This window comes from Ambystoma mexicanum, chromosome 5p, assembly GCF_040938575.1.
Source record: "Ambystoma mexicanum isolate Mex_15411 chromosome 5p, UKY_AmexF1_1, whole genome shotgun sequence".
NCBI classification, from domain to species: domain Eukaryota; kingdom Metazoa; phylum Chordata; class Amphibia; order Caudata; family Ambystomatidae; genus Ambystoma; species Ambystoma mexicanum.
In genome coordinates, this window is record NC_090930.1 from 238,693,865 (window position 1) to 238,708,800 (window position 14,936).

Consider the following 14,936-nt stretch of genomic DNA (forward strand, 5'->3'; position numbering starts at 1 on the left):
ACTCTAGTTCATGCTTTCCAGTGATTTTGAGGAGGACTTGCGTATCATCTGCAAAATTGGCGTACAATATGTTTGGTGAAGGTGATCAAAGAGGGGTTTGGTACATGTTATAGAGGGTTGGGGAGAGGCAGGATCCTTGTGGGACACTGTAGGCAACGGGTATCGGGTCAACTCATTCAGGCTACGCCAAGACCCTAGTGGATTGGCCAGATAGGCAGAATGGGATCCATAAGGTGGCTTCAGGGGCAAGGTGGAAAGTAGTGGTGAGATGTTTGCAGACAATTTCATGATCTACTAGGTTGAAGGCTGCTGAGAGGTGTAGTAGTAGGAGGATTGCCTGCTTGCCATTATCCCTTACATGGTCAAACTGGATCTTAAGGTCAAGGAGGGCAGATTTTGTACTGTGTTTGGATCTAAAGCCTGATAGACGGGTACCTAGCAGATTGTGGTTTTTAATGTGTAATTGAAGTTGGGTGTGGCAGTGCAGTCCAGGATTTTGAGGAGATAAGGTACTGTGGTGATAGGGCAGTAGTTATTGGGGAAGGTGGGATCTAAGGTGGGTTTCTTCAGGAGGAACGTGACCCATGCTTCTTTAATGGCACTAGGAATTGAGTTGGATTTACCTGATGCATTAATGAAGTTGGCTATGTTAGGAGCCAAGGGTTATGCACACCTTTTGACAACATGAGTTGGGCATGTGTCACCAACACAAATTAACAAGGGGGGTCCTGGGAGTCCCTCTGCCAGACATTAGTCCTGGTTATGAGAGACTTACCCAGAGTCTTTAGCTCTCTATCTTTCACAGAGAAGAAATATCCCAAGCGTATCAGTCTTTGTCCTGCCCTGGGCCAGTCCAGCACCGAAATGCAAGGTAATTCTCCTCTGAACAAGAGTACCAATAGCAACCCCAGACACCAACACAACTGGATGCTTTCAGGTGCTGGATTATTGCCATGACCTCAGGGGGGAGACGGCAGAGAATTGGAACTGAGGAGGATGTGTTGCGGTTATGGAGGTGGCAAGGGTGGAAGTAGGGATTTTTTGAGAATAGCTTTGTCCCTTAATTTTTTTGTGTTTTGGTGTCCAGGGAAGATTAGATGAATGTGCACCATGTTTTGTTTTTTGAGAAATTGTCGGATGGGGATGCCGGGGTTTTGAGCTCTCTCAAAATTTTGAAGCGCTCTTTGGTATTTGAGCTTGTGTCAGAGATTCTGGTGTTGAAGATGTTGGCTTTGGTAGCAATGATAGCTGTTTTATCAGTATCAGCTGACCTTTGGAAAGCTGTTTTGTTGGTGGAGGTAGAGATTTTCAAGAGCACATTTCTTTTTCCGGAGAGAGGCTAGGTCATCAGTGTACCAGTTTTGGGTGTTCCTTTTTTTCGGAAAGTTGTTATGAAGGGGGCATGTTTGTCAAGTGCAGTGAGCAGTGCAGAGTTGTAGGATGCTAGTAAGACTTCGGGTGTGGAATTGTTTGGGGCTCATTTGAGTGAGGCTAGGATGGTAGGAGTCAGAAGCTCGACTTTGAACTTATGGGTGTGTCTGGCAGTGATATGAAGGGGTTTGCTGATAGTAGGAGTGTTTTTGGTGGTAGAGGTAAAGGAGAATAGGATCAAGGAATGATCTGAACAAGGAAGTGGGAGAATGGAGGATACTTGGATGGGAGTTTTTCAAGGGAGTATCCAGTCAAGTGTTCTACCCTTTTCCTGGGTAGGTGAGAGGACCAATTAACAGAAGTTCATCTCTTCAAGGGTGGCTTTGAGGGCATAGGCTTTGTAGTCAGAGGGGACTTTGTAGCCTAACTTGAAATCTCCTAAGAGGATACCTTTAGTATTGGGCTTTAGGAGCGGAGTGATAAGGAGGGGGTGTCATTTTCTGGGTTGCCATTGTGGGAAGTTTGGCGTTAGAGAGGAAAAACATTGATGGTGTTCTGAGGGGAAGATTCATGTTTGGCCAGTAGGATTTCATAACCTGGTAGCTTCTGCAGGGGGGAGGCTCGGATGGGGAGGGTAGATATGTGGATGAAAGCAAATCCACCTCCTAGGCCATCTTGACGGTCTACTCGTAGGATGGAGTAACCAATGGTAATGGTGAGAGAAAAGGAGGGGACTGGCTGTTTCATGTAGCCTGGTTTCAGATAAGGCTAGTAGGTCTAAATTGTTAGCCAGTAGACGGTTTGGATGTCGGAACATGAGCACAGATAGAACGTGCATTGATCAATGCATAGGTAAAGGTTTTTGGAGGGGGAAAGGGGAGAAAGTAGGCCAGGGGAGAAGGGAGGGCTGGTGGAAGTGTTAGGGGGTGTACGGTGGGGGCTTTTGGGCTTCTTGGACCAGTTGTGTTGAGATTCTTGGCGGGGGGTTCTGGGAATTCTGGAGCAGAGTCTATATAGGCAGGCTGGGCCTACGCACAGTGTTAGGAGTTCCTGCGAGGTGGTGAAGCTGGCAGAGAATTTGGTCTCAGATTGGGCGTATTGGCACTGGGGTCTGGAGTGATGCCTAACTAAACTGATTAGACCAGGGTTGGATACGTAGGAGGCTGTTGAGGTATCTGTGTTTGTGCTAGTGTTGTGGGCTATTATCTTTGTGTAATCAGCTGGCAGGTCATTCATGGGTGAGCTGGTGCACTGCCTAAGTTTTACATTCCTTTTGTTTAAGCTTATGGTGGTGGATGGTGGTGAGTAGCATCCTATCCTTGGGTGTAGACTTGAGTTTCCAAGTGCTAATTTGCTGGCAGGGGGATGGTAGCAGTCTATGCAAGCCATGTGTTTTGCAATGCTCCTGAGGTGCATGCAAGCGAAAAGATGGGTCGGTTGAATTGGGTGCTTGCTTATGCCTGAGGTTGGTGACCCTACGAGAGTGCTGCATGTGTGTGGCACTGCATCTTGGGAATATGTTGCAAGATGAGGGCAAGGCTGAAAATTGCAAGTGTTTTGTTAAAGGCTGTCATGTAGAAGCCATATTCGAGCGGTTGTGTGAAGAAGTGGAGGAAGCGGATCTGATGGCCTTTTGAGGCCGGGGTCTCTCTTGCGCAAGTGTGATGGAACTTAGGGAGTGTGGTGGTTGGGAAGGGATGGCTACGTCATGCGGCATAGGAGCGAGTCTGGCACCTGCACGGTGTGTGTGTGTTGGGGGACTACAAGTGGACACGGTGAGTACGTGCTTGTGTAAGGGTGCATGATAGGGCAGAGACTGCTATTTTTGTTTGATGTGCGCGGGGTGTCGGAGTGGGGATAGCATCAAGGTATCACCAAGATTTCCATAGTGTGCTGAACATTGGGAGATTGTTTGGTGGACTTTGCATGCCGAATGTATTCGGCAGCGCTGGAGGCAGGTGTGAGAAAGCTGCTAGGGTGAGGCAATGGAATGACAGAGTTGCATTGGACGTGCATATTTGTAGAGCTTTCTGTATGAATGGGAATACGTTCAGAAATGTTGTTGGTTTCATACTCTATGGGTTGATTACAATGGGCATGTATATCAGTATTGGGAGAGGAATATGTGACAGGCAGGTAAATGTGTTGCAGATATTTTCTGGAATCCGCAACAGTGATGAATGTGCATTTGAGGGATGTGCTGAGGGGTTTGGGGGGGGTCATAATTTTGCATTCGGAACAAACAAAAGGGGATACGGTAACATTATTACTACAGTAAATGCATTTCATATTGGCAAAACATTGTTTTGACTCAGCATGAGCGCTCGAACAGTATCCTGGAAGTGTAGTGTAATACGCCGGGCACACGTAATGCTGGTTTTGTTTCCAGGCGAGGATCAGGAGGCTGTGCAGGTGTGTGGGGTATGGGAACATGCACTGGTCCAGGATTGGTGATTTTATAATCCATCATAGACCAGAGAGTGACCACTACCCCCTAGTAGCAGAAATCATGAGACACGGTAGGGGGGAGGATGGGATTACGGAGCATCATGCTGACCAGCTGATATCACTAACTGACCATGCTCAAAGCCAACCATATATGCCTCCATTTTTAACAACATCACTGTAATCTATGATATAGACTCCAATGTCAATATGGTACTGTGTGAATTTGAGCAATTTACAAAGAATAAGGCTTCCCTTGTGTCTCTACCAGTTTGTGAAGTAAAGAAACATTCCTTGACTAAGGCAGTTTGTTATGATGATGCCGGTCACAGTGCCAAAGGGGAGATTGTGTCTTGTATAAATAGCCCACTGGGATCAATAAAGCAGTCACTAAGACAAAGTTATAAAGAGCTAATTGGGAAGAAAAAGGGAGAGTTTGTGATTGAACAATGGGACAGGCTACATGGTGCCCTGCAAGCAAGGGCTCCTTTTGGAAGTTGGTTACCGATAAGGAATTAAATGGGGACAGAGATTGCAATGTAACATTGGTGAGTTTAAATGGTGAACCCAGTTTTCAAATCTTTACCAAGATGAGATCCAACCTGCCCTTAGCGTGGCAGTTTACTGACCATTAGCCCCAGCAAGTTTTTTTTTTTTGTTGGTGAGGGGACAGATACACTTAATACCTTAAAAAACCACAAAGCGACAGGCCCTGATTTGTTTCCTGTAGACCTCCTCAAGGAGGAGTTACTGATATGGGCCACAGTGCTCTGTAGGCTGTTCAACGATATTGTGTGCAGCAGTGAGATACCATCCACCTGGCACAGGGTGACAATAATATCTATCTATAAAAAGGGTGGAAAATAATCCACAGCCAACTACCGCCCTATTTCTCTTTTGGACAGTGTTGTAAAGCTCTTTGAGAAACCTATCTTTAAATATTTCCAGGAGTGGGTAGACCGGGAAGAAGTAGTCAGCTATCTCCAGGCTGGGTTCAGGCCAAATAGATGTACAATAGATGACTGTTTCATTCTTTTTTTGATCATTGCTAAATATACCATCCTAATGAAATCTACCTCTCTGTGGTCTTCCTGGATCTAAAAACTGCTTTTGATACTGTTTCAGGGACCTATTGTGGAACATTATGTTGAAACGTGGTGCCCCAACTGATTTGGTGGCCCTTATATGCTCTTTATATTCTTCCAATAAAGCTACTGTCAGATATGGGCTGGGTAGTGAGCAGACACAGGTGTTATCAGTAAATGTTGGATTAAACAGGGCTGTACCCTGGCACCCTTTCTATTTAATATCTACATGCAGGAAATCTTTGATGCACTGATGAGTGCCAGAATTGTCCCAAGATGGATGCAGATAAGTACCCCACACTTTTTTATGCAGATGATGCAGTTCTCTTGGCCAACAGACCCCCAGGTCTGAAGCGTGTCTATTTTTGATACTAAATGCACAGAGATGCGGCTGTCTTTAAAAATCCCAAAATATAAAGTGATGGTCTTTAAGCTACCACGTGCCAAAAGGAGATTGTTTAGACTGAGTGCACGTGATTAGGTTATCAAACAAGTTGTTCATTTTGACTATCTTGGAGTAAGCTTTGAGGACTCTGGTAGCTGGGAGTCACAGGTAGCCAAATTAGCACTCTCCTTGACTAAATATTGTGGTGGAATTTTGTCTTTTTTGGTCAAACCTGGTAGAGATGCAATCTCTCCTGCCTTGGAATTACTCCACAAACAAGCAATACCAGCATCTACACATGGCTCTGAACTGTGGGGTCACGTTAAATCCTCAGAGCTGTCTAAATGTGAAAATCAATTTTTGAAAAAATGATTGCTCTTGCCTATATCAGCTCCATCGCTCTGGTCCATTTAGAACTTGATAACAGCAGAGTATCGGCTCGGATTTCACTCAAACCGATACTGTTCTGGACCAGGGTATGGAACGGAGAGGGGCTAGAGAAATATAGGAATACTCTAGCCTTGAAGGGGGGAACATTTTAAAGTAGTTTGTACATGTGAAGGCACGTCTCTCCCAAATGGGCATGCCAGATCCGTGGAACAAGACTGAGGTACCCCAGGCATGGGATTTGAACACCCTAAAAACTAGGGCAAATATGCTAATGTGTGAAGATCTGATAGCTGATGCCACAAAGGTGAAAGCTGGTGTGGAATACCTTGAAACTACAGAGGAAATAGGGTTTAAGGTTTGCATGGATACCATTCTTTCGCCATGGAAGAACTATTTTTATATCTGATTCATGCTTGGGTTTTTGCCAGTAGCCTGTATAACCAAGGGATGGCAGGGGGTGCAATCTGAACTCTGCCCAATGTGCGGATCCTATATAAAGAATATTTTGCACGTTTTTCTAATTTGCAATAAAACCCATTACCTGAGATGCATGTACCTGCCTGCAACCTATTTTGAATAATGCTGGTATTCACCATGTAACACCCACTTTAAAGTATTTAAGAGAATGTCGGCTCCCTTATATAGTTTGTGTAACTGTTTGTTTTATTCACAGTACATGGTTGCTGAGAAGGAAGACCTTGAAGAATGCCTGTGGTAGTGGCAAACAATCAATAAGCATGTGAGACTGTGAGCAACTGCTCTCCTTGAGCACTGCTGTTTTAATACTACAGCTGCTTAACACATGTGCAATAATTATGAGCTGCCTCATGGTGCTCTGTTTAAGTTTTATTTTTAATTTTGGTATGTTTTATCCAAAGCAATTTGGTGCTTCTCTCTCCATATGGGCTGCTAAATTTGGGAATTTTGTATGAATCATGTTGCTGATTTGCACCGACTTGTAATTTTGTACATCTGCCCACTCCAATGATGTAACAATTGTAAGCTTTGCACAGGCATACTCAACTGATTTGTATTCAAAGTTTTTATATGTGTATTTGGGTTTATTATGTGTTCACTGTAGTATTTGTCCGCTCCCATTATGCAATAATTGTAGGTTTCGCAAAGCAATACTCAGTTGATGTGTATCTGATGTTTTATATGTGTGTACTTGTTTTTTTTTTTTTTTTGTATGAACTGTTTTCGGAACTTAAAGGTCAAAACCGAATAAAAGCATGTTTGACTGACTGACTGTAATTAGATCCCTATCTTGAAGAATTCTCCCAGATCCAGACTTTAATCCTGAACTTCCCTGAAATTGATAGAATCCGGCAAGTTTTCTAAACAGCTCAGCAGTTAAGCCCTCTTCATGACTTACATAAGCAATCCTTCACCTTGGTGCCATACTATTGCAGCAGAAAGTATGCGACTGCACAGTGCCCACGCATCGGTTGTGTTACATAGTTCACTTTTCTGCCACATTAAAACCGTATAAAGCATAATACTGCACACAACCTGAGCAGAAGTTGTATTACACACAAAATGTCACTATCGTGCCAAATTAACACTGCATAAAGCAAAATCCTGTACCCAGCCTGAGTTGTATTGCATAATATTTAGGCTTTATGCCACATTACCGCAGAAATCATAATACTGCAACTAGCCTTAGCATGAGCCGCATTGCACAGTATTTCACCATTGTGCCACATTTCAACTGCATGAAGCATAATATTGCACACAGCCTGAGGATGAATTGAATTACATAATATTCGCCTTCATGCCATATTACCACAAGAGAAAGCAAAATAATGCACCCTGCCTGAGCATGAGTTGTATTACAGATTACCACAACATAAAGCATAAACCCATTTTTTTTAATTAATTTTAGTCAACATTTTCTTGGGGGATACTCCCAATCCCCTCTTAGAAGGGTTGAGCGCACGTTCTGTTCTCCCTACCTTGGTGAAATATGGGGCCACTTGGTTGAAAAATAATTCCAGGGCCACCTTTGGTTTCAAGTCGAGCCATGCACGTTCTCTTGTTGCACACGGAGGTAATATTGGGTGCTTCATAGAACGTGCACTCTGTCAATGAATTGGAGGGATGTTCAGAAACTTAACAATCATGATTCTAGCTCTCTATCTGAGCTCTGCTGTATTTCTGCATCCCCTTTTGGCTGTGTTTAGAATAAGTGGGGTGCTGGCTGTCCAAGAGGCCCTCACATATAATTTCATGGAATGCAGTAAAAACATTGAATACAGTTGGGGTGTTTTTGGTATTTGAAAAGAGCAAACAGGTATCTACTAGGAGATGTTCTCAAAGTCACTAGCTGGGTTAGGACTTGGACAAGAAAACCTTGCGTTAGCAAAATTATTCAAAGCCGTAATTGTGGAAAGGCACTCTGTTAATTAGTGTTGACCAAGCAGCAAAGCTAAACTAAGGAGGAAGGAGGCACTGTTGTGTAGTACAATTACCACTTAGCAGAACTGATTAGGAAATGACCCCGCAGGTAACTTAAAAACATCCCGCGAGGCGTCGGATTGGACCCCGGGAGACTGCGGAACGGGTGGAGGAAACACCTGGAGGTCCCTCCTCGAACTCCGGCGTTGGCCGCGTAATACAGAGCGCGGACGCCGGGGCTTCCCGCCACCGGGAGGAGGGGGACGGAGGGCGAGGCGGAGCGCTGATCGGGACCTGTGGAGGAGCCTACCCGCGCTCGGACGACGCTGCCCTGGCCCCGGCGCACAATCCAAGTTCCCGCACGACTCAGTGCGGAAGAGGACTAGCGCCGGTGAGGGAGCGGAGGGGCTGTCCGGCGTGGACTCTGCTTTCAGACACGTCCTGCCACTGGCGGCCGGCAGACTCCAGAGTGCAGGTCAGTGATCTCGGGGGAGCACGCTGTGAGCCCCGGGGGGTACGCTCTGCTCTCCCTTCCCGCCTGTGCCATGCTGGATCTCCGGGCGCGACGGGGCGGCGTGGGCGGATTTCAGCAGCGGTTATCAGCTGCCTGATTTTAATGGTGTGCACCGCCCGCCTGATTTGAAACTCCAGCATCTGAGATATTGAGCTCCCGGGGAGGAACGGCCAAACCACTAGCAAAAGGACATAGGAAAGAGCGAAGGAGGAGGAGAAGAGGTGCAAAGGAAGAAGAGAGAAGGAGAGCTTGACGAGTGGAGGAAAAGAGGAGAGTGACAAAGGAGGAGTGGAGGAAGAGGGGTGCAAATCGGAGGGGGAAAAAAAGGAAAAGAGAAGAGAAGAGGGAAGGAAAGAAAGGAAGGGGAAAGGGAAAGAAAAGGGAAAAGTAAAGACAAGGGGGAAAGACGCTAAAAGCCAAAGGGAAAACCCCCCACTGTCACCCTGCTGGCACCCACTGCTCAAGCTTAAGAAGCAGCCCCGCTCTTGGCCAGAGGAACCTCGCCCCCACTTCTCCAAGTTAGGAAAAACACTGGCACAGGGCTCACGGTGGCAACCAATTAATGAATTTACTGGCAATGCCCAAGGCAGCTGCAAAGCAGAAAATGCAGGGGATGCAAGCTTTCTTGACATCGCAATCAGCAACCCCACCCAGAACACGCACTGTTAAAGCAGACATACATCCACCCCCCGGCTCCGGGGCAAGATCTGAACATGGCTTTCTCCAGAGAGGACTTTGAAGTAATGTTAAATGCCTTTAAACAAGATATCACCCAAGAAATTAAAACAGAGATCAAAGCCTGTAAGGACTCTCTGGCCCGATCATTGGCAGACCTGACAACACATCTCGGTGGCCTGGAAGCTAGAGTCGACGACCTGTAAAATATAACATGTGAACACACACATGACACTGAGGTCCTGGCCGAGAGAGTGATGACCCTTGAAGAACATCTAGAGGACATTTGGGTGATACAAGCGGACCCTGAAAATAGGTCGAGGAGAAACAACGTGCGACTCCGCGGTTTCCCCCAGCAGGTCTTGGACCAGGACTTGCCTGACTATGTGCAGGCGCTATTTACATCTATTTTGGACATTTCCCCATCTGGAGATTTGCTCCTAGACAGAACCCATCAAGTTTATTCTTCGAGCTAGCTTAAAAAAAATCTGCTGCCAGATGTCCTCACACGTGTGCACTTTTTTCAACAGAAGGAGAAGATTATGTCAGATGCCAGGAACCTGGCCTCCATACAATTTTGGGGAGCGACAATACAACTCTTCCAAGATCTTTCTCCATACACCTTAGCTAGCAGAAGATGGCTACATGGGGTTACGGCTTGGTTGAGATCTAAGTAGATCCGATACCGTTGGGGCCATCCATGTAAATTACTTTTTGACATCCAGAACCTTCTGGAAAGTATTGCTTCTCCCTTACATACACCCACCACGGGGTACTCCCCCGGACACAAAACCCCCGGCTCGGATAACCTGGGTGGCTCTGACTTGCAGTCTTGCCCCCTCCTTCAGTTTAAGTTTACGCACTGTCCATCCAGCGGGGCATCCCAATTCCCTGTAACTCCTAAAAAATTTGTCCCAGAGTGACTAAGGGTTGTTGAAGTTCGTTGTTCTAAGCGGATTTGGGCGCCGGAGCGGATTGCGCCTGAAATGGTTATTGGTTGGCTAAAATTCAGTTGGGAATTGAAATTGGTTAGACTCTCAAGAATGCTGCTCATTGCAGCCTGGTTTGACTATTTCGTTATATTACATATGCTTTCTGCTTCATTCTTTTTCTACCCCCCTACTTATGTTTTTAATAAGTTTGAATCCCGACTCCACACACCACGTACTACCTATACCCAACGCCACAGTGGTAGATTTTGTATGAGGTCTCCCTCAGACCCCTCCTGTTGGATCACACCTACAAATGACCGAAATGGGAACAAATGACCAGCTCCAAATAGAGCATGGATTCCGGACCGAACTCGAGATGGCGACGCTGAATGTTACATGTGTTACGCTCAACGTCCAAGGCCTAAATTCCCCTCTAAATCGTAAAGCATTGTTTCACAGACAAGCATCCCTAGAGGCAACACTCTTGTTCCTCCAAGAAACTCATTTATGCCCCGCAGATGAGCCTTGCCTTAACAATAATCTGTACCCCACAAAATTCTTCGCTTCCAGTGGTCTTAAAAAACGAGGCGTCGCCATCTTTGTTCACAAAGGTACTCCCTTCAAAATGTTGGAAGTGGTCTGGGATGGGGAGGAACGTTTTTTGCTAGTTGGCCTCAATATACGCCCAGAATGTCAAACAGGACCTATTCTTTGCTAAACTGTCTAAAGCTTTATTCGACCATGCAGAGGGAGAAATACTCTTGGGGGGGGGGACTTCAATTCTGTAATAAATCCTCTGGTGGATAAAACTTTACCCCCAACCTCCGTCGATAAGAGTAACTTCAGGGCCCTTACCTCGCTCCTGCGTGACCACTCCCTCATTGAGATTTGACTATTCTGCCACCAAAACGAGCGAGACTACTCATATTTCTCGGCAGTGTATGGGGGATTTTCCAGGCTTGACATGTTTCTCATCTCTGATTCACTAACCCCTTTGATGAAGGAGGTTGAGATCCTCCCGGAGGCCCTTCCAGATCATGCACCGGTGAAGCTAATAATCTCCCCACCCGGGAGACCCCACTCCAGAAACCCCCCTGGAGACTGAACAACTTTTTGCTAGAAGACCCATTGATTCGTACCCATATAAAGGAGACTTTGGAATTATACTTCAAGGAGAATGATACAGGCAACATGAATCAGGGCACACTATGGGATGCAAGTAAGGCAGTAATCAGGGGGCACTTGATTGACCAGGCAGCACAAAGAGGGAAAGCCAGGAAACTATTGCACGTGCACTTAGAGAATGAGGCTCCTAGGCTTGAAGAAAAACATAAAGAAAAGGGCTCGCAATGCTCCTTAAGAGATTTTCGAGTGGCTAAGAGGACGCTGGAGACACACCACATGGGAAAGACCGCCTACTCCATGATGCTAACCAAGCAGTATTTTTACACAAGGGGGAACAAAGCTAACAAACTATTGGCAGCTAAATTAAAGAAACAGAATAGACAAAACAGGATAGACACCCTGCGAGATGGGGAAGGTAGCTGTATCCATACAGAAGAGGGCAAACTCCAGGTCATCTAGCGAGGAATTTTTTAGGGAACAAACCTCCCCTCACTCGATGAACCGACAAGCCTCCAAAGATTTCATATTGAGAACAAATCTCCCACAACTTCCACCAGATCGACGAGAGCCCTTGGAAGACCCAATAACTACACAGGAATTCGAAATGGCTATCAAAGCCCTTCCCCTAGGCAAGGCCCCGGCCCTGACGGCTTCACAAATAAATTCTATAAGGTCTTTTCTTCCGAGCTCATCCCCCACCTTACAAAACTTTTCAATTATTTATGGGAAACAGGCTCTGTCACACAATCAATGGCTGCGTCTTCTACGACCCTTATCTTAAAGCAGGGAAGGGACCCGACTGAGTGCACCTCATACTGTCCCATAGCGTTACTCAATACTGATGCGAAATTATTTAGCAAAATTATAGCCCAGTGATTAGGGTAGACCTTGCCATCTATCATAGATTGGCCCTCATTACGACCCTGGCGGAAAGTGACTGACCGGACCGCAACAGCGTAAATAGCGTTTCCGCCATTGCACGAAGGAGCAAAGTGCGGCTAATCACGACCCATCGGGCACGAGCATTACGCCATGGCGGAATCCGAAAGGCTGCGATGGCGGAAATGACCCCAAAACGGCCCTTACCGCCGCCGTACGCTGCACCAGGTGCAATACCGCCACCCATCTTAGCGGTCACCGTAATGAGCGGTCACCGTAACGAGCGGGCACCGCAAATTACGGCCACCGTAAATATACGGAAACGGAAGTAAAAGCATGTGGCCGGAACGGGAAACAGCACGCCGCACAACTATAAAAACCGAATCCCAACACAACCATTAAAAATCCGAGCCTGACACACATCCCAACCCGTTAGCAACCCCAGTTAAAAAAATAAATATGGGAAAGGTAGCCAAGAAAGCGTGTGACCGCAAGCGGCAGGTACACTTCTCCCGAGAGGAACTGACCGTGCTCACCGAGACCCTCCAGGAAAATGCCGCCGTCGTCTTCTCCAGTCAAATGACCAGGACGGCCCTTGCCAACAAGAAGGCCATATGGGCCCTGGTGGCACAGCGCGTAAGTGCGGTGGGGACAACACCCCGCACGCCACAGCAATGTCGCAAGCGGTGGGACGACCTGCGGATCCGCGTACGCAGCATACTTTCTGCGAACAGGAACATCGCCACAGCTACCGGGGGGGGTTCAGAGTCGCCCATCAAGTTGACCCCCTGGGAGGATATCTGCGCCTCCACCATAGGAATGGAGAGCATAGAGGGAGTCGGAGGGATGGAGAAAGGAGTGCCGACATCCGGAGAATCAGGTAGGTTGGCCAAGAGAAACAATGCGAAATCCACAAACCACGAACATGTGCAGTACCATGTGACCCCATAGTGCAATACATACTTTGCCCTGACAGCGCCCTCTAAAAGTCAGAATGAATAAACAAATCAATCAAGATGCCATAAACAACCCCTACATGTGCAGCATGCACCCCCTAACTGCAGGCAGCCAAATGAATGCATCCTCAATCCACACGAAAATGAGACCACCTCCAAGGCCCAGTCCCAAATCAGCCTCATGTACCACCCCAATGCATTTGATACGTTGCCATTCCAAATCCGACAGACCCATAACTAACGCTCGCCCCTCTTTACTCCACCACAGGGTCCGATACCAACGACGAGCTGCAGGACACCCCTACCAGCACGCCTGCAAAGAGGGCCAGGACCAACGTCCCAAGAGCCTCCACCTCAGGTGCAAGGATCAAGACACGGCAGCAGCAGGAATCAAGTGGCAGCACACTGGAGGGGACTGCAACAGGCACCCCAGCAGCCAGCAAGTCCACAACCCCAGCACCACAGGTCCCCCCAAAGAACGTATCTGATGGCACTGCCTCTGGTGCTAGCAGCACCATAGGTGACACAGCTGTCATGCCAGCATGCTCCGACACGGAAAACAGTGCTAGCGACGTAGGTACCATCCATGACCTTTCCCAATCCCCCTGCATGTTCCATCCCCTACACCATGACGAAACCACGCAGGGGCACCCTGAAGACGAAGACTGGCCAACCCCCACAAGTCCTGTGCCAAGGCAACATGTGTTGAGCAGCCCCCCTGTCACACCACCGCAAATGTCCATGGCCCAGCAGAGGCAACAGTCCCTCGACCTGCTGATCGAGCAACAGCAGGAAGTGTCCACGCTACTCAAGGACCATGCAAATGAATGCGGGGGTTCCAGGGCAGCCATGGAAACATCCACCGAGACACTCAGGGCACAAATAGAGAAAAGTAGTGAGAGCCTCAGGGGAAAAATGGAGAGAAGCACCGAGAGCCTGAGAGCACAAATGGAGAAAAGCACCGAGAGCCTGAGAGCACAAATGGAGAAAAGCACCGAGAGCCTGAGGGGGGAACTGCATGCGACGTCCAAAGACGTTTGTGCTGAACTTGCTGCTGTGCGCCGTGTGCTCTCGGAGCTCTCACAAACCCTCAGAGACATGCATGGACGCGAGCAGGCAGAGACATCATCCGTGGCAAGTTCCGTCCAGGGCAGCCCCCAACGCAGATCTGGCAGGAACCTGCGCTCCACGGGCAGGGGTGCCCCTGATACCCGTAGAGGGGGCTTGCAATAGCGTCCAACCACGGACAGCATGCATATTTGGACACTGGTGTTGGGGGGGGAGGTAGTAGGGTGGAGGGGGTGTGTTGGGCTTCACTGGGTGGCGGGTCCATAGGGTGTATAAATCAAATCACATTAACAATACAGCATCTCATAATCATCCAATGACATGTGTGGACATTGATATTTGCGTACGAGGCCTTCATAGGCGTACAGTCCACAATGTGCCTGTACCACACACACACAGTGCCACAGGTCCCCTTTCCGTGTAATAGGCACCATGCGTGGTTGCTAGAAGCATGCATCTATGATGCTCTGTCGGATTGCACGTGCATCCTGTGCCTCATGGACTCCTTGAGGTGCCTCCACATCCCCACCCTCATCATCATCATCATCTTCAGGTGCATGCAGTACAGCGTCAGGGGGCATGGGCACATTCCTACGTATGCACATGTTGTGCAGCATGACACATGCCATGACCATCTTAGAAACCTTCTCATGGCTGTACATGAGTGCCCCACCAGACCTGCTGAGGCTGCGGAAACGAGCCTTCAGTAGGCCG